General features: G+C 43.8%; 2 long non-coding RNA genes across 3 annotated transcripts; one reads left to right on the top strand and one right to left on the bottom strand.

Moving 5' to 3' along the window:
* Nucleotides 1-4,479: 4,479 nt before the first annotated feature.
* LOC129621362 (uncharacterized) lies at nt 4,480-6,656 on the bottom strand. The gene is made up of 2 exons (XR_008699246.1): nt 6,443-6,656; nt 4,480-4,743 (listed from the first exon to the last, which is right to left on the bottom strand). It is a non-coding gene; the product is annotated as an uncharacterized LOC129621362 (long non-coding RNA).
* Nucleotides 4,692-22,170, top strand: LOC129621363 (uncharacterized). Of its 2 annotated transcripts, XR_008699247.1 has the most exons (7): nt 4,692-4,824; nt 4,926-5,002; nt 5,544-5,629; nt 17,144-17,255; nt 17,669-17,750; nt 20,097-20,251; nt 21,859-22,170. It is a non-coding gene; the product is annotated as an uncharacterized LOC129621363 (long non-coding RNA). The 2 variants fall into 2 exon arrangements; XR_008699248.1 differs by lacking the exon at nt 17,669-17,750.
* The last annotated feature ends 1,586 nt before the right edge of the window (nt 22,171-23,756 follow it).

The raw sequence follows: 23,756 nt of genomic DNA, 5'->3' as shown, positions 1-23,756 counted from the left end.
AATCCTTGAATTCTCCATCATCACTTTTGTTTCAACCTTTAAAAAATTATTCTCAGGACTTCCCTGGCAGTCCAGTGATTAAGACTCCATGCTTCCAATGCAAAGGGTGCAAGTTCAATCCTTGGATAGGAAACGAATCCACATGCCACGCAGTGTAGCCAAAAGATGTTTTTTTAAATAGATTTTTTAAATTATTCTCAACCCTTTTTCTTTATAAGTTTTAGATTCATTGTGATAAACAAATAAGCCATAGTTTCTTGGACTGCAAGTTTATTGCACTTATAAATTGATTGGGTAAAATCGGCATTTTTACAATATTCAGATTTTCTATCTGTAAATATTGTATGGCTATCTATTTAGTCAGATCTTTTTAAATATCTTTCAATAAAGTGAAAAAGTTTCCTTCAGATGGGTCCTACATATTCTTTTTGAGGTTTATTTTTTTAATATTTTAAAGTTTTTGTTGGAAGCATCTGTTTTCTCTGCTGTTAAGTCACTTCAGTCGTGTCCGACTCTGTGTGACACCATAGACGGCAGCCCACCAGGCTCCCCTGTCCCTGGGATTCTCCAGGCAAGAACACTGGAGTGGGTTGCCATTTCCTTCTCCAATGCATGAAAGTAAAAAGTCAAAGGGAAGTCGCTCAGTTGTGCCTGACTCTTAGCGACCCCATGGACTAGAGCCTACCAGACTCCTCCGTTCATGGGATTTTCCAGGCAAGAGTACTGGAGTGGGGTGCCATTGCCTTCTCCTAATTTGAATTGATTTGGAAAATTTCCTGCATCTCTTACTCTGTCAATGATTCTAATGCTTTATCAGTTGATTCCCTTTTTTTCCTAGGAAGACAACTATACCATCTGCAAATAATGATAATTTTATCTTCTCCTCCATATGTATAATTTTGTTTTGTGAATCATTGTATAGCTTAAAAAACCATGTTTAATAATATCAGGAAAATCAATAATCTTTCTTAATTTACTATGGATTATTTCTATCCCATTAAGGAACGATTTTTCTAATCTGGGTCTTTAGTCTTTTAAATAAAGATGGGATATAGAAACTTCTCAGATATATGTTCATTATCTGTTGAGATTATCATATTTTTAAATTTTACCTCTTAATATTAGGAATTACCTTTAATTTCCTAATATTAAATATCTTTATATCTCTAGAATCATATCACTAGTTTTTCCTGGAGAAATTTTTGAATTTAATTCATTGATATTCTGTCTAGAATTTTTTATAGCTGCCTTTTGTACAAGTGAGCTTAGCTTATAGCAGCATGTCCCAAAATCTGTTCTGTGGAACACTATTGCTATGAATTGTGCTACAGGAAAGGGAAGAGACCAGAAGTTCTGTGCTAGAACTAATTTGGAAAATATTACATATGCCTCTTGGAGATTCACAAGGTATAGTCCCATTTTAGAGATTCTGAGACAAGCTGCAATTAAAAAAAGAAAAAAGAGGGAAACTTGGGTTTAAACATGTATAACCCAGTATTTCCCAAACTGATTGACCATAGGAGTCCCTATTTGACATAATTCATATTTTTTTTAATATTTATTTATTTATATTTATTTATTTGGCTGTGCTGGGTCTTAGTTATGCAGTATCTTCAGTTGTGGCATGCAAAGTCTTAGCTGCAGCACATGGGATCTAGTTCCCTGACCAGGAATTGAACCTGGGTCCTCTGCATTGGGAGCACAGAGCCTTAGACACTGGACCACCAGGAAAGTCCCCACAATTCCTATTAACATCTTAAAGAGCTCATGTCTGAGGAATGCACTTTGGAACTGTCTTTGTCAGTGTTGACACTGGTTTTGCTGGAAAGCCTATTTCATCAAAAGTTCTCATCAAAGGCTTATAATCAGTTAAACTCTGTTGCTGTTACCCTACACAATAAGATACTTACTGTTTCTTCCAGTTAAAGCTGATGCCTTTCAGTTTCATGATTCTGAGATATTGTCTCATTCCACTGGGTCCCTTTGGGATCTCAAGGGTGCAGAAAACTGTGAACCTTCAGATGGATCCAGTTCAGGGTTGTCTTTTATTAACTTTTCCACCATGCTTAACTGGCTCTTCTTTAATCTTCTCATAAGTTCTTGGGGCTTCATGGCCTTGGCCCTCCACCAATGATGTCTTCCTTCCAAAGCAGCCAGACTGTTCAAGAGACCTTATGTGGAGGAGAAGTCACCTGCTCCTCCATCCCTTGCCTGCATCCTAAAGCCATCTGCCCCCACTCACCATTCCCTTTGCTCGCTCTTCTCCCAACTCCCTTTGCTCTCTCTTCTCCCAACTCCAAAATCCCACTTTTTCTATAAATCCCCAAGAGTTACTCAAGACTGAGAAACACATAATCTTAGTTGCTAAAAATTTCCCAGAAGCAAAACCCTTCTAGGAATTGTGCAAGATTGATTAATCCACCGTATGGCCTCTGCCCTTCAGGAGCTCCAATTCTCTTGCCTGGAATGAAAAATACATCATTGCAGTGAACCTTTTGCCCAGAGCCTGGCAGAGGAAGAGCTCAAGAGCCACTGACTAACATCAATGCCGAATATAGAGTGATATGTGCCTTATAGAATTCTGTGTACAGTGTGTGGTTAATATTCTGAAGAGTTCACAGAACAGTGATATTTGAAAAGGTTTATAAAGGATGAATAGCTCATTTGTTAGAGCCAGGGGGCAGTGAAACAATTTGCATTTGAATCAGGCTTTCCCAAGCTCTTTCCTATACCAACCCCACTCAATATTCACAACACAGTGAGGTAAACTTCATTGTTGCTAAACCCATTTTTCTGTTGAAGAAGTTAAGGATCATTTGCAGCAATGAGCTTCCACAACTCAAAAGATTTCAGGAAAACAGAGTTTGAAGCAAACTCTGATACCAAACAGCCATTCTTTTTTTTTTTTTCCAACATTAATTTGGCTGTGTCAGATATTGACACAGCGTGCATGATCTTTTTGTTGTGAAGTGTGGGATCTTTCCTTGCATTGCCCGGGCTTCTCTAGTTGTGGAGTGTGGGCTCTGGAGTGTGAGGGCTCAGCAGTTGTGGCACTTGGGCTTAGTTGCCTCACAGTATGCAGGATCTTAGTTCCCCAACCAGGGATCAAACCTGAGTCCTCTGCATTAGAGGTCAGATTCTTAACGACTGGACCACCAGGGAAAACCCCTAAAAAGCTATTCGTAAGAGATGCTGAGGTCCCAAGAAAACAAGGCAGGTGTGGTCCCTACCTCACAGAGCTCATAGGCTAGAGTCACAGAACTTGAGGGATGCAAATTCTCCCCATGTGGAGGGATTTTTAAAAAACAAGCTGCTTTTTCCCACAGACTGAAGCTGGGCCCACATTTAGCCTAGGAGTAAATGATGCAGCAGCCTGCGTGTGAGGCCTACAAACACCCTCAGGGTGGTGGTGAGGGCAGGGCCAACCCTGGCTTACATCTGAACCCCCTGGGGAGCCATAAAGAATACTGATGCTAGGTCTGTCCCAGACCACTGAAGTCAGAATCTGGGTTTTGATGGGAAGAGGCTGTCTTGGGTACATGTCCCACTTCATTCTGATGTGCAGCCAAAGTTGTAAACCAGTGTTCTGCTGGAAAGATTGGGGCCGTATAGGGACACAGCTGTGAAGTTCTAACTCTGCTTCTTCACTTCTTCTTCCCCTGCTTCCTTGCTATATCCCTGCAGCTCTCTTCTCCAGGTCCCCTTCTGAGCGCCCACATCTGCTCCATCCCAGATGCCTAACACAGGGGCTGAGATGTACACCTGGCTTCATCATCACCAAGGGCTTCCCTCTCAGATCTAAAGATACATTTTGAAGGGGCCTCCTCAGGGAGGGCTGAATGGTCATAGTGGTGACAAATAAGGCACAGAGACAGCTGAGGTGCCATGAGGAGTCTAGTCAATTTATTCTGTTTAGTCACATCCCAGAGGCAGCTGTCTGCTGCATTGAATTATAGGATGGGGCCTGGTGTACAGCCGTAGGCCAGCTCTCACTGGTGAGACCACCTTCCCTCTCCCCACCCCGGCCCCAGAGATCTCAGGGGAGTTAGGAGAGACTTATATCCTGCTTCTTGCCTATGACCGGAGTAGCCCCAGGTACATGGCCCAACAGAGGGAGCCAGCCCTGCTGGGGAGCTCATTCACCCTCCACATCCTCTCCATCTCTCACCTCCACTCAAGCATTCTCTCCACAACCCAGAGAAGGAAGAGAGGGCCCACAGTCTCTTCCCAGACAATGGAGTTGTGGGCTTTCGTGGAGCTGAGATTGCCCTGTCCCAATCTCAATACTTTCCTAAGTCGGATGTGATTCCCTCCAGCTAGCAGCAGCTGGAACACATTCTAGAATTCTTCTGGATTCACCAGGGGACATGAGAGGAGGTGGGCAGGAATACTGTCCTAAGGTCCAGAGCAGTGAAGTCCAGCCACTGACCAAGCCTGTGAGAGTGAGGTGTCATGGCAACAGAAGCCAGCTTTAGCCTGACGTCCTATTGGTTATCTGATTTACATATTTTCATGAATGATTTGTTGCACTAGATTCCTGTGGCCTTAAGTCAATGGTGTAATAGGAAAGGGACCCATAGCTGGGTCTGTGGCTGCAGAGCATTAGATGGTAGACTCCCATTCATCAGTTGGGTGGAGGTCGGTTTCCATGCTGAAGGCTGCCTATTGGGCCTCCTTGGCTTGGTTTCTTCAACTGCAGAACCAAAAGAGCACCGCTGGCTCCAGAGCTTCTCCCTGCGGATGCTGTAAAAGTGAACAAGTTATTGATGTTGGGGACCTGGCAGTCTCTGAGTGAAAAGGCTAATAAATCAAACATTCCATTAGGTCTGCTTCCAATTCCTCTTTTCCATGAATGTTTACTCACTGTCTACAGCATGTAGCAGCATGCCCCTGCTCTAATAATGCTACTCTTCTGTGTGTCATAGGTTAAGAGTATAAACTCCGGGCACAGACTGCTTAGATTTTAATCCTGGCTCTCTGCTTTCCAGCTGAGGGACCCTGGGTAAGTTACTTCACTTCTCTGTGCCTCAATTTCCTCATCTGTTAAGTGCAGGTAATAACAGTGCCTGCCTCACAGGGTTGTTAAAGAGAACAAATGAGTTAATACATGTAAATGGCTTAAAAGTGTGCCAAGCCCCCAAGTGCTCAACAAATGTTCACTATGTAGATGATGAATCCATACCACTTTCACATAATGAGCTCACAGAAGTTTATTTATCTGTTTGGCAGCTAAACTCTAACACAGTGGTTTTTCTAACTTGTCTGATGGTTATTTTAAGAAAAAAAAAATGCCCAAGGTACTTGTGAAAAACAGAGGTTCCTGGCCACTGCCCTGAGGATTCCAATTCAATAGGTCCGGAATGGCCCAGGAGATTCTAATGAAGGGTTTAGAGTGTCAGCTGCTCTAATGGGGCTAAGAGGCAAAACTTGGCCTCTTCTGGGCTTTCCCAAATTCACTCTGCCAGTTAATCTGAAATGTCAGGGAGGGGACGACTGTTTGAAGCTTTGGGAAAGCTCACATTATCTCCCCCATCCCATTTCAGCAAGAGAGCCTTCCTAGAAGAGATGGAGTAATTTCCAGAACTGGAACAAAGGGAGAGACCTGGGCTCACAGACAGACAGGAAGATGGTGAGTTGAGGACTGGGGACCCAAGAGGGGAAGTGGCCATGGGCGGCCTAGAGGCACCCACATCTGGCACTTCTTTGAGAACTGCACACGTGGCATCTGGCCAGGCTCTTCAGGTGTCTGTCCTTCCCTATTCCCAGAATAAAGTCTAAAGGTCCCCATAAACTACAGGCCCATTTTTGCAGAAATTCGGACCCCCTTCTTGAATCAGGTGTTCACTGATTGAACCACATCTCCTGAGCATTCACCAGGCATCGGGATGACAAAATTATGTGTCTCTGACTGAGTGCTTCTCTCTGAGTATGATACAGACCTTTCTCTGTGGAGAAGCTTGGTGTTCAAAGGAAGGACACATGAAAACCTCTTAGCAATGCCAAAGGACAAGTGTGTGCTAGTGGTCTGCCACCACTGTGATGGGAGCTCTGAGGAGAGAGGAAATCCGAGGAGGGGGAGTGTTGTAGTTTTGGAAGGCTTCTCAGAGGAGTTGAGACAGGTCTTGAAGGATAAAGTGCATTCAGACTGCCAGAGTAAGAAAAAGTATTCTAATTTTTTTTTTTAATTAGTCAGAGGAAAGATACCAAAAGGGCATAGATGTGGCTGGAATGCAGAGGCTGAGCATGGGGTTGGGAAAGTAGGTGGGTCTGACTCCCAAAGATCCCTGGGTTCCATGCAAGGCGTCCCTCCCTCCCCAGGGAGAGCTGCAAGGATGAGAAAGTCCGGGAATGGCATCTGTCCCTGGTGAGGTCCTTCACTCCCATGGAAAATGCAGCCCCTCACTCATTCAGCAGCAGGAAACAGCACTCCCTGTAGACAAACCTTCCTCAGGGACTTGCTTTACCCACGATCAAATTCTGGCTCAGTCTCTGCCTGATGCTACATCAGGCCCTGGTGTTACCTGCTAGCCAAGTCTCTTCTGATGAAGGAGGCGTGGCTTCATGCTCATTTTGTAACTTCCTGAATGTGTCTTTGGAACAAGCTGGGACCCATCTGTGCCCTTGGACCTCTATGAAGAAAAGGGTGTAGTTGAAGCTATTACCCCACAGTGTTCTGAGCAGGTGGTGGTGGGGAGAGGGGGCTCTAGAATGCGCCTTGCTTCCCCCTTCAGATCCCCCTCTCACCTGTCATGATGCTATAAATTCCCACCATCTGAGTCACATTTACCATCCTGTAGAAGTGGTAAGGCTGTGTCCCCTTTGGTTGATTAGTCACAGATGTTTATTGATGCTCTTTCCATGCTTCTCTGGCTTTGCACCTGTTGCCTCTGTTTAGACAACTGCCACATTTGCCTGATGATCAGGCCTCTTAACTGTGTCTGGTATTTCTGATTGCCAGCAGGACACTCGTGGTTGAGAATGGTATAACTCTGTTGTTAAGGACAAGGGTTCTGGAGTCTCACTGTCTGAGTTTGGAACTCAGTTCTGCCTCCTCCATGACTTTAACATTTCTTTGCCTCAATTTCTTTATCTGTAAAATGGGTATAGGAACATACCTACCTCTTTGGGCTGTGGGGAAAAGAAAATTAGCTCATATACATCTATCTCTCCAACAGTACCTGGAACACAATGAGCCCACAATAAAAATTAGCCATAAGTATTATCTCCTTTCAGAAGTCCTGCTCTCAGGTCTTCCCAGGTGGCTCAGTGGTAAGGAACCTGCCTGCCAGTGCAGGAGACTTGAGTTTTATCCCTGGGTCAGGAAGATACCCTGGAGAAGGGACTGGCAATTGCTGCCTGGAGAATGCTATGGACAGAGGAGCCTGGTGGGCTACAGTCCATGGGTTCAGGAAGAGTTGGACACGACTCAGCAAATAAACGACAGAGGTCCTGCTCTCACTTCAAATTCATATGTCAAAATGGAGACCCGAGTTCTTAGTTTTCACCTGGTCCCTCAATTTAAAAGCTCTGTAGGCTCTTATTTAACAGGCAAGGAATTGAAGCCCAGTGCGATGAAGTGAGTTGGTCAAGGACACACAGCAATCCGAAAGCAAAGTGGGCTCAGGACTCCTGTCCACTTCCCACAAGCCTGCTCCCACCAACTTGGCAACCCCACCAGAAGCTTCGGACACCTGCAGAGAGCCCTTGAAGAACAATCTAGACTCAGTACCAAATCACCTGGACCATTTATTGAAAATGCATATTCCTGGGGTCCCCCAGGATGCAGAATCCAATAGGATTCTGACCCAGTAAGTCTTGGCTGGGGCCCCAAATTAACATTTTAAAAAGCACACTTGCTCTCCTTCCCCCGCCTAGGCAATACTGATTCAGGTGGTTTGCACTTTGAAAAATGCCTCTCAAAAGCCAATCTTTGTCACGTGCCTCCACTGGAGATGAAATCCCAGGCAGAGCCCAGTAAGGCCCTGTGGCCAGCCCTGGCTGCACTCTTGGGAACCACCCACTCCAGTGCTGTTGCTGGGCATGCCTGTTGTCCCTCAGTGGTATTTCAGGAATTTGGTCACATTCTTTCACACTCTCATCTTGAAAAGGAACTGCCAGTCCTTCAGACAAAGATGCACCTGTACCCCTGCAAAATCAGTGGGACATTCAAGATTATCATTCCACTGGGCATTGTATACTGCAATGGAAAGGCTGGGAGCCAAGGGGATGGTGGGTAATCTGATTCATGGCCCCTACCTCCTCCATGGGTGACCTCATCGAAAGCTTACTGCATGCAGTACTGCCTCAGAAGCTTCTGTCCCAACTTTCCTACAACACTGACTTCATGGCCCTTCTTCCTAGAGGGAGGAAATCAAATACTTGAAGAAAGAACAAATACCCAAAGACCAGTGTTTAGAGATAGTGGGAAGAAGGACAGTTCTTTGTGTGTGTTTATTAAGGGGCTCTGGCTGTGGACAGCTATCCTCTACGAAAAGAGAAAGTGTTAGACACTCAGTCATGTCTGACTCTTTGCAACCCTGTGGACTATAGCCTACTGGGCTCCTCTGTCCATAGGTTTCCCCAGGCGAGAATACTGAAGTGAGTTGCCATTCCCTTCTCCAGGGGATCTTCCCAACCCAGGTATTGAACCCAAGTCTCCCACATTGCAGGCAGATTCTTTACCATCTGAGCCACCAGGGAAGCCCTGGAAAAGAGAGAACATTCCCGAACCAAGGAAGTGGTCAACTCTGAGATATTGTTTTAAAAAAAATATTGACAGGAATAATCCAGCTTTTGGAAGATTTCATTTTGGAGGGTTTTAAGAGCTCTGCTCACGTCTCAGCTTTTGACTTTCTCTTGCTGAGAACTTGTACCCGGGCCTGTGTTTATTTATTTCCATTTCTGAATTATCACTGAGACACCGATAACGGGGTCTGCTGATCAGAATACAACTGTGAGGACTAAGAAAGACCTTGATAGTCGCCCTTCAGTGCCTGAGGTTAGTCTTCGCCAGCGGTGTTGCCTGCAGGGGGACGTGCAGAGCCTTCAGGGTCACCCAGAATGGGTTCCAGTCCCAGATCTGCTGCTCTCTGGCTGTGGGGCCTTGGACAAGTGACTTAATTCTCTGAGTCTCCATTTTCCTGTCTGCAAAATGGGGATACTCATATTGAGCTTAGAGGAGTTCTGTGCTGATCAAAGTACATAGTAAATGTCTAACACGGTGCCCATCAAAAGACAGTTGATAGATAGTTGTTCTCTGTTTTCTTCTTGGTAACACAAAGATGAAAAGTGATTGTGCCATTGTTCAGTTAAGGAGTAAAAGAATCACTTTGAAGCTAGAAAAAAAGGAAAAGATATTTAGTCTATCCAGTGGACGGCAACAAAGCAAAAAAGGAAAAAGACACAAGTAACTAGAAAACAAAAAGTGATAGAGGTTAGTTAAATATATCAGTAATAACAACAAATACAAACAGATTAAACTTATCTGCTAAAGGACAAATTTTCAGTTTGGATTTCCTTTTTTTTTCATTCACTCATTCAAGAAATAATTACCAGTTTTAGGCACTGGAATCTAGCTAAAGTTATTCACAAAATATACATGTGAAGAAAGGTGAAAGCAAAAGATTAGGAAAAATACACCAAGTAAATATTAACTAAAAGAAAGTTGATTTAGCAGTATTAATTTGAAACAAAATAGACCTGAAGACAGAAACTTGGCAATAAAGAAGGTCTTGATAAAGGGAACAGTTCACCCCAAAAATATAACTATCCTGAACCTATACTCATCTTGCAACATAGACTCAAAATACATAAAGCAAAAACTGACATTATAAGGAAATATTGACAATCCACATCATAGTGATGGATTTTAATCACTTATCTCAGAAAGGGTCCAAACAAAAATATTAGAAAGGCTGTAGAAGATTTGAACTGTGGGTCAAATTTATGACCCTTGCATCTCATAAGTAAAGAATAAATAGCTTTTTAAATACAACTTTTGGAAAATTAATCATGTACCCTAGGCCATAAAAGAAATATCAAATGGCACTGAAGAATTGATAGTGTATGGGCCACATACTCTGTGCAGTGGAATAAAGTTATGTCAGAAACCAAAACATTTCTACACAAAACCCAGGTGTTAAGAAAATTTCTAAATAGATTTCTAAATAATTAATGAGTCAAATAAACAATAATCATGGAAATTTTAAAATATTTTGTAACTGAATGACAAAAAGGTATTATATAGCAAAGAGCCACATAGATACAATTACCACCCCATGAACATCTCCGTAGCACAGGGATATACCGAGAAAATGGGGCTCTGATGCAGCTGGAAGCCTTGAAAGTTAGAGCAGATAGAGTTACAGTAGTGCTGGATGAGATTATCCCTCAAATACCTTTTTTTAAAAAATTGAACTACAATTGATTTACCATATCATGTTAGTTTTAGGTGTACAGCACAAAGATTCAGTTATGTATATGTATGTATCTCCCTTCTTTTTCAGATTCTTCTCCCTTATAGGTTATTACAAAATACTGAGTATAGTTCCCTGTGCTGTACAGTAGGTACCTGCTGATTATCTATTTTTTTCTTTTTATTTATTTTTGATTGAACAATAATTGCTTTACAGTATTGTGTTGGTTTCTACCAAACATAAACCTGAATCAGCCATAGGTTTACCCATGTCCCCTCTCATTTGAATATCCTTCCCACCTCTCTCCCCATCCAACCCCTCTAGGTTGTTTCCAAGCCCCAGGTTGAGTTCCCTGAGTCATACAGCAAGTTCTCATTGGCTACCTATTTTACAAATGGTAATGTATTGAAAAAGGTCAGTTTTCATTCCAATCCCAAAGAAAGGCAATGCCAAAGAATACTCAAACTACCACACAATTGTACTCATCTCACACGCTAGCAAAATAATACTTCAAATTCTCCAAGCCAGGCTTCAGCAATATGTGAACTGTGAACTTCCAGATGTTCAAGCTGGTTTTAGAAAAGGCAGAGGAACCAGAGATCAAATTGCCAACATCTGCTGGATCATCGAAAAAGCAAGAGAGTTTCAGAAAAACATCTATTTCTGCTTTATTGACTATGCCAAAGCCTTTGACTGTGTGGATCACAATAAACTGTGGAAAATTCTGAAGGAGATGGGAATACCAGACCACCTGACCTGCCTCTTGAGAAACCTAATGCAGGTCAGGAAGCAACAGTTAGAACTGGACATGGAACAACAGACTGGTTCCAAATAGGAAAAGGAGTACGTCAAGGTTGTATATTGTCACCCTGCTTATTTAACTTATATGCAGAGTACATCATGAGAAACGCTGGGCTGGATGAAGCACAAGCTGGGATCAAGACTGTCGGGAGAAATATCAATAACCTCAGATATGCAGATGACACCACCCTTATGGCATAAAGTGAAAAGGAACTAAAAAGCCTCTTGATGAAAGTGAAAGAGGACAGTGAAAAAGTTGGCTTAAAGCTCAACATTCAGAAAACTAAGATCATGGCATCTGGTCCCATCACTTCATGGCAAATAGATGGAGAAACAGTGGAAACAATGGCTGACTTTATATTTTTGGGCTCCAAAATCACTGGAGATGGTGATTGCAGCCATGAAATTAAAAGACGCTTACCCCTTGGAAGGAAATTTATGACCAACCTAGATGGCATATTAAAAAGCAGAGACATTACTTTGTCAACAAAGGTCTGTCTAGTCAAGGCTGTGGTTTTTCCAGTAGTCCTGTATGGATGTGAGAGTTGGACTATAAAGAAAGCTGAGTGCTAAAGAATTGATGCTTTTGAACTGTGGTATTGGAGAAGACTCTTGAAAGTCCCTTGGACTGCAAGGAGATCCAACCAGTCCATCCTAAAGGAGATCAGTCCTGGGTGTTCATTGGAAGGGTTGATGTTGAAGCTGAAACTCCAATACTCTGGCCATCTGATGCAAAGAGCTGACTCATTTGAAAAGACCCTGATGCTGGGAAAGATTGAGGGCAGGAGGAGAAGGGGACCACAGAGGATGAGATGGTTAGATGGCATTACCGACTCAATGGACATGGGTTTGGGTGGACTCTGACAGTTGGTGATAGACAGGGAGGCCTGGCATGCTGCGGTTCATGGGGTTGCAAAGAGTCAGACACGACTGAGCGACTGAACTGAACTGAACTGAATGTATGTTTCCATGTCACTCTCTCCATACCTCCCACCCTCTCCTGATTATCTATTTTATATACAGCTGTGTATACATGTTAATCTCACATACCTTTGATTTCTTCCTGCTTTTATTTTACTCTGTTGCCTCTGTCTGAAATGCCTTCTTCCCCTGCGTACCCTACATCTGCCTCCCCACCCTGACCTGCATCTGGTTAACTTCTTTTCATACATTAAGAACCAGTTCAAATGTCATTGATTCAGCTTACCCTTGGCTCCTTCAGCATCTCTTTTCTAGAGCACTTTTTGATCACAAGTAATTATTTGTGTACATGTTTCTCCTTTACTTCTTCACTACCTAGAGCCACACACAGTCAGCACTCAGAAAGGTTTTGTTGAAGGACCATGGGGGTTTTCATCTCCACCCTTATGTCTTTAATTACCTGGAACATTTCAGACTGTGGCCTACCTGCCATGGCTGGAAGGAAGCCCCCCAACTCTGGTTTCCAGAGGTGTGCCACAGAAACTCAAACCATTTCCGTGCCAGAGAGAGCCAGGGAGCCACATACCCACCAGGTCATGACCCCCACTGAAACCACAGCTACAATGCAAGGAGGCCACTTTAAATCAGAGCCCAGGATTTCATTGCACAATCTACCCTCTGGTAATTGCAAATTTGGACTTTGGGCCCAAATCCTGCCTAGAAAATTGGCATTTACCTGCTTTTACAGAAAGAAGTAAGATTTCACTCTAGGCAAGAAAAACCTCATTAAAGACTGCGTTTACCTTCCTGGAGTCATTTGCCTGATATGAACTGAATCCTAAAATGCAAATTCTTTCCTGGGGCATGAGGATGGCAGCTTGATGTTGCAACATTGCTCAAAACAATTTGAAAGCAATTCTGTTATTATCATCATTATCATCATCATTATCATTATTTCAACCTAGCAATTAGGTTGATATGATTAAGTCAGCATTTTCAGCAAATGGTTATGGCATGAAGGAGAGACAGAGTGTGTGTGTGTGTGTGTGTGTGTGTGTGTGTGTGTGTGTGTGGTGATTATAGCTGTCATCATCTTTTCTATTCTGTTTTAGGGGTTGAAAATTTAACCACAACTATGCGCTACAGGCTGAAACCTGATGCATGAGAGGGAGCCAGGGAGAAAGGGGGGCTCCTAACCATAGTTCTTATTAATATTAAGGCAATCAACATGACTACCTTCTTAATAAAGTACATGTAAGCTGGTCTTTGAGGCCATAAGAGATCACGTACATACACATCAGCATCTCAGCACCTCCCATGGATGCTGGCTCTCTCCTGGCTGAGCATTTTGGCAGCCTGTAGAAGGCTAAGATGAACTTGACTTAATTAAGCAAGTGAAAGCAGCACTGCGGTTTACATCCCCCAAAAGCCACTGCTTGACTCATTACCACCCCCAGTTACCCAACACTTCAACAGGCCTGTAAAGCAGGGGAGAGGGTGAATAGCTTTAGATCCCTTCCATGGAGTCAGGACAGCAGCTTTGAAAAAGTTGGAGTGAGTCAGACCTGCGTATGAGTTCAAACTGTGTGACCTTGTGCAGGTTACTTAACTTCTCTGAATCTGTCTTCTCATCACAAAATAGGGTCTATAATCCTCTCCCTTAGGGTGGTTATGAAGGTTAAAAGAGATAAAATTGGTATCACATTTACTGTACGCATTATAGGCATTCAGTAAAGAGTAGCTCCTTGGTTGTTATGGTTATTCCGTTCTCATTAGTTCACACCTGTTCTCATCTCAACACCTGTTTTCTGCTCCCACGTGCCTAACTCAGTGCCTACCTCGGGGCCCTCCTGGTACTTGTTGGCCTTTCAGAAACTTGATGGACAAAGGGACTGTCTGAAGACATCCAGAAGGAGGCACCCCACCCCTGGAGAATCTCTCCACTCTCTCCCCTGGCCCTGGGAAGTAACTTGAGATGTCAGCTGGTCATTGCTCTTAGAGGACAATGTGTTTACAAGTACTGCCAGGGCCATGGTGTGCAGGTTGCAATGGGACATTTGGGGACTGGATTTGGGGTCTCCCTTCCCTGGGGACTCCCTGTTGATCTGTAGTGGGAGGCATTAATACGACTTACCCCTTCACCCTCACACACACACATTCATGCATACATTCACACACACCCACATTCACACACACACATTCACATTCACACACGCATTCACACACTTACATATCGTGTTATGCCTCATTTTCTCTTTGGAGACTTCAGTTTGGACTGAATGGCAATATTTCTGTTTACAGAGTGGAAATAGAAGATACATAAATATTTTATCAGTGGTTTAATCCCCCCTTCTTAAGCTTACTTTTTAAAACTTGGAAATTATAAAAAAAGAAAAAGTAGAAAATCAAGGGGAAAATATCTGTAGTCCCACTCTCCAAACACCTTTGCTAACATTACAACATCTCTTGAAAGTCTTTCATAAATGCTGGAGAGGGTGTGGAGAAAAGGGAACCCTCTTACACTGTTGGTGGGAATGCAAACTAGTACAGCCACTATGGAGAACAGTGTGGAGATTCCTTAAAAAAACTGGAAATAGAACTGCCTTATGACCCAGCAATCCCACTGCTGGGCATACACACTGAGGAAACCAGAATTGAAAGAGACACGTGTACCCCAATGTTCATCGCAGCACTGTTTCTAATGGCCAGGACATGGAAGCCACCTAGATGTCCAGCAGCAGATGAATGGATAAGAAAGCTGTGGTACATATACACAGTGGAGTATTACTCAGCCATTAAAAAGAATACATTTGAATCAGTTCTATTGAGGTGGATGAAACTGAAGCCTATTATACAGAGTGAAGTAAGCCAGAAAGAAAAACACCAATACAGTATACTAATGCATATATATGGAATTTAGAAAGATGGTAATGATAACCCTGTATGTGAGACAGCAAAAGAGACACAGATATATAGAACAGTCTTTTGGACTCTGTGAGAGAGGGAGAGGGTGTGACGATTTGAGGGAATGGCACTGAAACATGTATAATATCATATAAGAAACCAATCGCCAGTCCAGGTTTGATACAGGATGCTTGGGGCTGGTGCACTGGGATAACCCGGAGGGATGGTACGGGGAGGGAGGTGGGAGCGGGGTTCAGGATGGGGAACACGTGTATGCCTGTGGTGGATTCATGTTGATGTGTGGCAGAACCAATACAATATTGTAAAGTAATTAGCCTCCAATTAAAATAAATAAATTTAAATTAAAAAAATAAAATAAAAACTCAAGAAAGTCTTTCATGCATATTTTATTTTACATAGTAATGATTATCTTATGTATTTAATATCTGTGTATGTCTTGCTTCTTTCACTTAATTTATACAGTAAGCATCATTTTAATAGTTGCATAGTGTTCCATAAAGCATACACCACAAATGATTTGTCCCAATCATTGGAACCTTAGATCGATGTCTAAACAGTTGCTATTATAAATGGAGTTATGAAATCAAATTTTTCCTCCTTTGAGAGTTGTTATATCTCAGGAATTATTTTTTAGAAATATAAAGTTAAATATTATAAGGTAATACATATCTTAATACATATCTCCAGACTGATTTCCAAAAAAGTTACATCAGTGTATGAACCCCCAAACTTTTGCTCTTGATCTTTATTGATATAACCCTCCAAGAAAAAACCCAGCATCCTTGGAGGGTGCCTCAGTTGGGCAGCAGGACATGGTACCACCACCAAGTTCATCATCACTCACCAAACGGTGACCCCCACACCACTGAATACAGAAGACATTAGGGTGAAAAAAAAGCAAACTGTTTAAAGTTTTAGAAAAACTATGAAGCATGCATAATCCCTGTTTCCATAAGTATTATTGTTTAGAAGTTGGCTATAGTATGTATTTAAGTTTTATAAAAAGGTGTTGGCTCAAAGAAGAATTCTGCTGTGCTCAGACGTGTCCAACTCTTTGCAACCCCATGGACCATAGCCTGCCTTTCCTCCCCCTCTGTCCATGGGATTCTCCAGAACATGGGTTGCCATTTCCTTCTCCAGGGGATCTTCCAAACCCAGGGATGGAACCCATGTCTCCTGCACTGGCAGGTGGATTCTTTGCCACTGAGCCACCAAGGAAACCCCCAAAAAGAACTACTGTGTAATAAAAGTTTAGACCACACACTATTATGATAAAAGCTATAAAAGTGCAGCAGGAATGTCTATCCTGGTCAAATAGGCAGAGCCCGCTATGCCGTTAGAAGGAATTAGGGACAAGGTAGGAAAAGTGAGCAAAGAAAATGGCTTTACACACACACAGGCCCACATGCTAATGAAAATGCAGAGACCCTTGGAGGGTTGCGGGTGAGGTGTGGGCAGCACTGTATGCTGCCATCAGACATTGCTACCTGGGTAGGAGGGAGCGACCTAAGAAAGTGAAGGAGCCAGAGCAGACCCTGGGGTCCTAGACACCACCATGGGGGTTGGGGGCACAGGGAGAAAAGAAAAGATGAGAACGGCAACTCAGAGGGAAGTTTTATAAATTAATTTGCCAGTTTCATAATGTCACCTTGAACACAAGTGTCATCCAAGTAAAACCAGAGCTGAGTCCTGTTTCCCTGCTGCTAAAACATGCAGGTATATGGCAAGAGCATGAGATTCGGATCAGTCAGACGTGTGGGCAGATTCTGGGTCTGCCACTTCATAGCTGTACACATGCTCAGGTTTATAACTTATGTGGGGATGGTAGTGCCTCAAGTTTCCTTGCACCACTGGGAGGAAGAGAAATGATGGATGTGCCTAGCTTGGTGCCCTGCACAAAGACAGACTCCAATAGGGGCCAGTAGGAAGAATGGGGAAGGGAATGGGGAGGGAGAGGGGGGTAGAAGGGCCAAGTCGTGACAGTAGAGAAAAGAAGAGGGGAATGTGATCTGGTCTTGAGTGGTAGTCATGCTGCTTGTTGGTAATTCGTCCCACCAATAATTCTTGGTTCTTCTCCACAGAGCTCAGAGGACATCCTGCTTCACCCAGTCTTTTGCAGGGGAGTCCCAACCAAGGAGAGGTGCCCGACTAGGGAATCCCACATACCCACCAACTTCCAAAGAGCTGAAACTGGTAAGAACTACTGAAAGCCTATAATACAACTCTAGCAGGTTAAATAGTATCCCCCCAAAACTCATGCCCACCATGAACCTCAGCATGTCACCTTATTTTGAAATGAGGTCTTTGCAATGTAAGTGATTAAAACTCAAGATGAGATCATACTGGATTTGGATGGGCCCCGAATCCAGTGGCTGGTGTCCTTAGAAGAAGGAGAGAGGCCACACAGAGGCAAGAAGGCTAAGTGCAGACAGATGCAGAGATTGGAGTGATGCTACCATGAGCCAAGGACACCAGGGGTCACCAGGAGTCAGAAGAACAAGGAAGGATGCTCCATAGGAACTTAAGAAGGAGCATGACCCTGCTGACAACTTTTTTCTTTTTAATCGGCATGCTGATTAACTGAAAGTCTATCTTGTTTTATTTAGATCTTTAAGTATTTCACAATTGACTTTAGATGTGTCAGCAGGAGTTCAGAAGTATAACTGATTAACTGTCCAAAATTGATGGGTAAGAGTCTAGTTTTAACCAACATATTATACTCAAACACACACACCTATAAGGCATGGCAAATCTGACTGATACGGAACCAGCTCAGATGTTCGGCTGCCAACTTGACTTGGGACTTCTGGCCTCTCAAACTGTAAGAGAATACATTCCTGTTGTTTTAAGCCACTCAGTTTGTTGTCCTTTGTTGCTGCAGCCTCAGAAAACTAATCCACCAAGCATCTGTTTACAGAGAAAGAAACCAAGACCATCACTGTCCACCCACAGAAAGGCAGCAGCTAAATAGGGCTAGAACCCAGCCCTCCACCAGCCAGCCACCCCTATCTCCCTTAGGGAATTCCCTAAATCTTTGGCATACAACTTCACACCTAGGTTTGGGCCAGAAAAAGGCCCATTTTGACAGGGCCACCTACTCCTATGTGGGTGTCCTCCCCAGAGAACACACAGTGAGTGGAACCCACTTTTCCCAATAATGACTTACTGCTCAATCCTGGGTGAGAGCGCTGACTGGTACATCATCTTGAGACTGGTGATGATGTAATCATGTATGTGTCATGGTAGGTGTCATGAGAGAGGAAACACCAGCAAGCCCCTCCCCTGCTGAAACCAATAGGCAAGAGGTTAATCCCCAGAGACCTCAGTGACTGCCACGCAACAGGTGCTTCATAAAAAAATAATAATAATAATAACATGTGATAAGTACCAGAACTTCCCTGGAGGTCCAGTGACTCCTCTGTCAATGCAGATAAGTGCATGTTACATCAGGGAGTGTTGTTGGATTAATATGCCCAGGTATCCCTTTAACAAGGAACAGAGTTTTGTGTTCCATTCCTGAGGCACCTACTAGGCACCAGGTGCCGTGCTCAGTTTCTCCATCAGGCCCCACAGGAAGTAGGTTGGACACTCATGTCAGGTTAATTTGAGGAGAGTTGAAGAAAGGGGCTGTTTACAAAGCTGGATTTTTATGGACAGAAGGACTTCCCTGTGGTCTGGTGGTTAAAACTTTGCCTTCCGATACAGGGGGCACAGGCTCAATCCCTGGTAGGGCAACTAAGGTCCTGCATGCCATGGTGTATAACCAAAAAAATATTTTTTTAAAGTGTGGGCAGAGTACGGTGGAGAATGCAGCACCCCAGGATGGGTGATGTGGAGCATTGCTACTGGAGACTGAAGGGCTAAGAGGTGGGAGCGGGGAGCTGTGAGGACAGGAGCTGTGACATAGGGTTGAGGGCCCTGCCTGTGGATGGTGCAGCCTCCTTGTCCTGTACAGAATCCCGGGAGTGGGGAGGAGGGGAGGTGGGTAAAGGGAAACACACCTGTCCTTTCGGCATCAACTGGCTTGTAAATCAGTTAATTTTCACAATAATCCTGTGAGGGAGGCGCTATTGCTCACTCACCTGTTTCAGAGACTGGAAAATAAAGTAGAAAAAAAGACACCATTTCTGGTCATTAATGGGCCAGGATTTGAGCCCAAATCTCTCTGATTCCACAGACTAGTAAAGTTCTTCTGTTCTCATGCATTAGGACATAATTTGCCATGAAGTTAACACCAGATAAATGCAGTAGATGTGAGTAACCGCAAGAACACAGATGATAAAGTGTCATAAAACAATAAGGAAGTAACACATTTTTAGTATTTATTAAATTTTGTTTTCAATAAAATGTGTTTATTATAAGTTTATATAATTCCTCTTTAATCATGGTAATATTTAACTACTGACTTGCAAATTCCAGAAAACTTATCAGTCACCTTTCGCAAGCTGGTATGGGCTGTCTCCAGCACCCACTGAACAGCTAAATTTCTCCTCTGTGGCTTAAACAGTGCTATCTCTCCAACAATAATTACTGTTTAGGGGAGAAGAGTATATTCATGATTTCATGGTGCTATTAGATCACAGTACCCCCATGCATGCAGCTCACACTGATGGAAATGTTAAGAAGAAATCCAAAGAGAAGAATCCATGTCCTCTGGTGACCATGGACTACAGTATGTGGAACTTTTCCCTCCTTGGTCCCTGCTGGGCCCCAGGATTTGAAGGGCCACAAGAGAGCCTGGAGAGGAAAGGATAGAGAAAGCTGAGCAAATAGCTGAAAGGGTAATCCTTCAGAATGAATGTCCCAAGGCCAGAGTATCAGGCGGGGCTGGAAAGGATGAGCCAGAGAGTTAGAAACTTCTAGTGGCAAGGGGAAGAGGTTTCCAAAGGAGCCAGGTGGAGATGGGATGACCTGGACCCTTGCTAAAGTGTGGGGGGGAAGCTCAGGGTTTGGGGAACCAGGTTGAGTGTAAGAGAAGGTCATTGGGACCTCTGCTTTGGACTTTGTTTTAAGTGCCTTTCCTTTAAAACTCAGGAGCAAATCCAAATGAATAAGAAATAGACCTAAATCCTCAGAACCTGAGTGGTCAGGAAGATGAAGGTCACCGAACTTACTTTCAAAACTGATGAGCCTTCATCGTTGTGTACAGTATGGCACTACAGTCTCCAACACAGCAGATGCTTCTCCAGGTGAGTGTAATTTAAACATCCTCCCAACAGGATATTCCAAATCATGACCTTGAAGTCCTTCAGGACACTTCCCACAAGCACCATGGTGACTTTAGCTTTTACTTTTATCGATGCATAGTTGATTTACAATATTAATTTCAGCTGTACAGCAAAGGGACTCCATTATGCATATGCATACATTCTTCTTTATATTTTTTTCCATTATGGTTTATTTGTGACTTTGAATTGAGAAGATCAAGCCAATTCTGTTCCCATTGTCATACTTTGGGACAAGTCCTTTATCAATGGATTCTAAAACACACACATACATATGTATTTCCCTCCACCTTCTCAGAATTCCATTGTCAAATATCTTCATTTATAGCAAGGGCCCTGAAATCATTTCACCTCTCCTGAGGCTCACCCACTCTCATCTGCCTGTTTATGGTAATATATCCATTAAACATAAAATGTCCAAATCAAATAAGCACTCTTTTTCTGTATCCTTAAAATCTATTTTTAAAAAAAGTGTAAGTAATACATGCTAAATAATGAAATGTTTAAAAATTGAAGGGACTTGAACAACAGAATAAAAATCATGTTATTTTAAAAAGAAAGATTAAGGGCAGGAGTAGAAGGGAGCAACAGAGGATAAAATGGTTGGATGGCATCACCGATTCAATGGACATGAATCTGAGCCAACTCCGGGAGATAGTGAAGGATAGGGAAGCCTGGCGTGCTGCAGTCCAGGGGTTGCAAAGAGCCAGACATGACTTGGTGACTGAACAACAACAATATATAACTGAGTCACCTTGCTGCACAGAAGAAATTAACACACATGGTAAATCACCTACACTTCAATGAAATTTTAAAAGAAAGAAAAAACGTACAGAGTCCATTGCATGTACAAGAATAGCCAGGGGAAAGAGACAAGTGTGATTTTATGACATTTTTGTTTCAGTTATGTATGTATGGGTGTGTAATGTACTGTACAACATTGTAAAATAAATTTACAAATAGGAAACAGGACTTTTCTTCTTCTACATTATAGTTCCAAAGTGTCCACAACTTCTTAAATAGTTCGGTTCAGTCACTCAGTCGTGTCTGACTCTTTGCGACCCCATGGATTGCAGCACGCCAGACTTCCCTGTCCATCACCAACTACAGGAGCCTACTCAAACTCATGTTCATTGAGCCAGTGATGCCATCCAACCATCTTATCCTCTGCCATCCCCTTCTCCTCCTGCCTTCAATCTTTCCCAGCATCAGGGTCTTTTCTTCAGTAGAGAACTCAACTTATGCCTTGTTCAGTCTGACATGGCTATTTTAGGAAGCCCAATAAAATGGGGTCACAAAAGAGTGCTCATCTACTTGCTGGCCTCAGAGGAGATGGACTCATAGTCTCTCAAATACCCAGTAACTCAGGGTTCCAGGAAGCAGACATGCCAATACTAGGGGAGGCCCTGAGAGGACAGGGGGATAACCCAACCTTCTGATCACCCCTATAGTTTCAACAATGCCACCTTCTGAAAGGAGAAGGGAGGGGGCCTACAGCTGGCTGGAATCCCTGACTCCACCTAGTCCACAACAACAGCACGGTGGTTTTACTTACCTGCTTCCTCGCCTAGGTCCTATACTCTTTGAAGGGAAGAGAAGATGCCATCCGAGCACAGGATCTGGAGAGCAAAAGGTGATCAACAGATGTTTAGGGGTCTGAATGAGACCCCGGCAGGAGCTTCTTCAGTCTTCCCAGGAGAAGAAAGCTCTGAGCAGCAAATGAGCAAGTGAGAGACGCGGGCCCAGGAGCACCCAATAAGATGCATAGCCAATGGACAAGTGTCATGTTTGGCTTCAAATGAGCTCAAAGCACTGGGAGAAGATGAAAGAGAGAATGGACCCTGGCCTTCAAGCTGTTTCCCCAGGTGAGGAGCTGGGCACACCTGAGATGATCAGACAAGTCTGGACTTGAGGTGAGTTCATGGGTGAGTTCCGCTGTGAGCTTGGGTGACTCATCTGAGATCTTGGCAGCAGGATGGGGATCCCGTCCAGGTTTCTTGCTCCTCAGCCAATGCTGGCAGCACCCCTTCTCCCAGGGCCAGGCAGTGGTGATGAGGAGGGCTGGAAGGTCGCTTCCAGTGGAAGAGACTTCAGACATGTGGGGCTGTCTGGGGTTTTCCAGGCACACTGGAGATGTCTGGTGGGAGAGAAAGGAGAAAAGAGGAGCGGGGGCAGCCCTGGAGGTAGGAAACACAAGTTGAGCCTGGAAAAATGCATTGAGGACTGGATGATGCTGGGGGTTAGGTGGGAGGGAAGTGTGGGACCAAATTGGAAAGGCTAGGTGGTCCAGAGCCTGGAGTACTAAGAATCTGGCACAAAAGAAACAAGTGAATTTCTTCATGCATGTTGGGGTGGAGATAGTTAACATTTATTTCTGTCATTATTTATTTAACGAGTATGAACCAACACCAAAATGTAAGCCTCATGGGGTGGGTTTGGGGGGACTGTGCCTGGTTTTGCTCACCAGAGTGCCCCTTATACCTGGAGAAATGTCAGGCATGGAGAAAGCACTAAGTAAGTGTTCACAAATGAATGATCAGAAATGTTGGGTTTGTATGTTTGGTGTTAGATTCCAAGGGAGTCCCAGGAACCAGGGGAGTACAGCCAGAAGGCTCCAAGCCTTGTAGCTTGTCTTCTTTCAGTCTTCAGCATGCAGTGGGCCACCTAAAGCTGAAGTTCCTTAACAACAAAAAAATTCAGTTTGGGAACCAGTGGAGCAGGTGTCCTCCAAGGCCCTCAGGTCTCTGTCATTCTGGCGTGGCCTGTTGGCATCACCCAGAGGGCTGTGGGTGATGGGCCAGGCCCTAGTTCTCTAGATCAATCTGTCTCTACCACTGGTTGTACATTTGCCCACTTTGGAGGGCACCTTTCTCTAAGTTGAGGGCCTGATCACCAAATGGGGCCTTTCCTTGCCCATTGCCTGAAGCCCCAGGAAAATGACACATCAGAAAGCCCACCCGTCTCAGCTCTGTCCCCGCAGACCTGGTGTGCTCACCTCCCTCCACCTGGCAGATGCCCTGACCTGACAGAGGATCATCCCAAGCCCTGCCAGCTCCCTCTAGCTCCCCAGATTTTCCAGACCGAGACTCAGAGCAGCCAAGTCAGTTGAAAAGAAAAAGAAAGAAAAAATATATATGTATGTATATATGTATCTCCTCCCTCCACACCCAGACTCCTCACAGTTGAGCTGGATAAGTGCCAACAAAAATAGCATGATGTCATCCCCTGACTGGTCCTGTTAATCCCTTTCCTGCCGAATATTGAGCCTTGGTTTTTATTTAAAAGCGATTTTATTGTCAGAGGCTGGTTAAAAGCCTCTGAGAGATGTGTGGGGAAAATGGGTGGTGTCTTTGATGTGCAGAGCGGGGCAGGGCCCTCAGCCCCGGAGCCCTGACAAGGAAAGAAATGGGATTTGCAGAAGGCCAGGAAGCTGGAGGAATTCTATTTCAGACAGTGTGCCTTACCAATT

This window comes from Bubalus kerabau, chromosome 10 (genome assembly GCF_029407905.1).
Source record: "Bubalus kerabau isolate K-KA32 ecotype Philippines breed swamp buffalo chromosome 10, PCC_UOA_SB_1v2, whole genome shotgun sequence".
In the NCBI taxonomy this organism is placed as follows: Eukaryota; Metazoa; Chordata; class Mammalia; order Artiodactyla; family Bovidae; genus Bubalus; species Bubalus kerabau.
The sequence above is the reverse complement of the archived record's forward strand: the minus strand, read 5'-3'. Positions and strand labels throughout refer to the sequence as shown.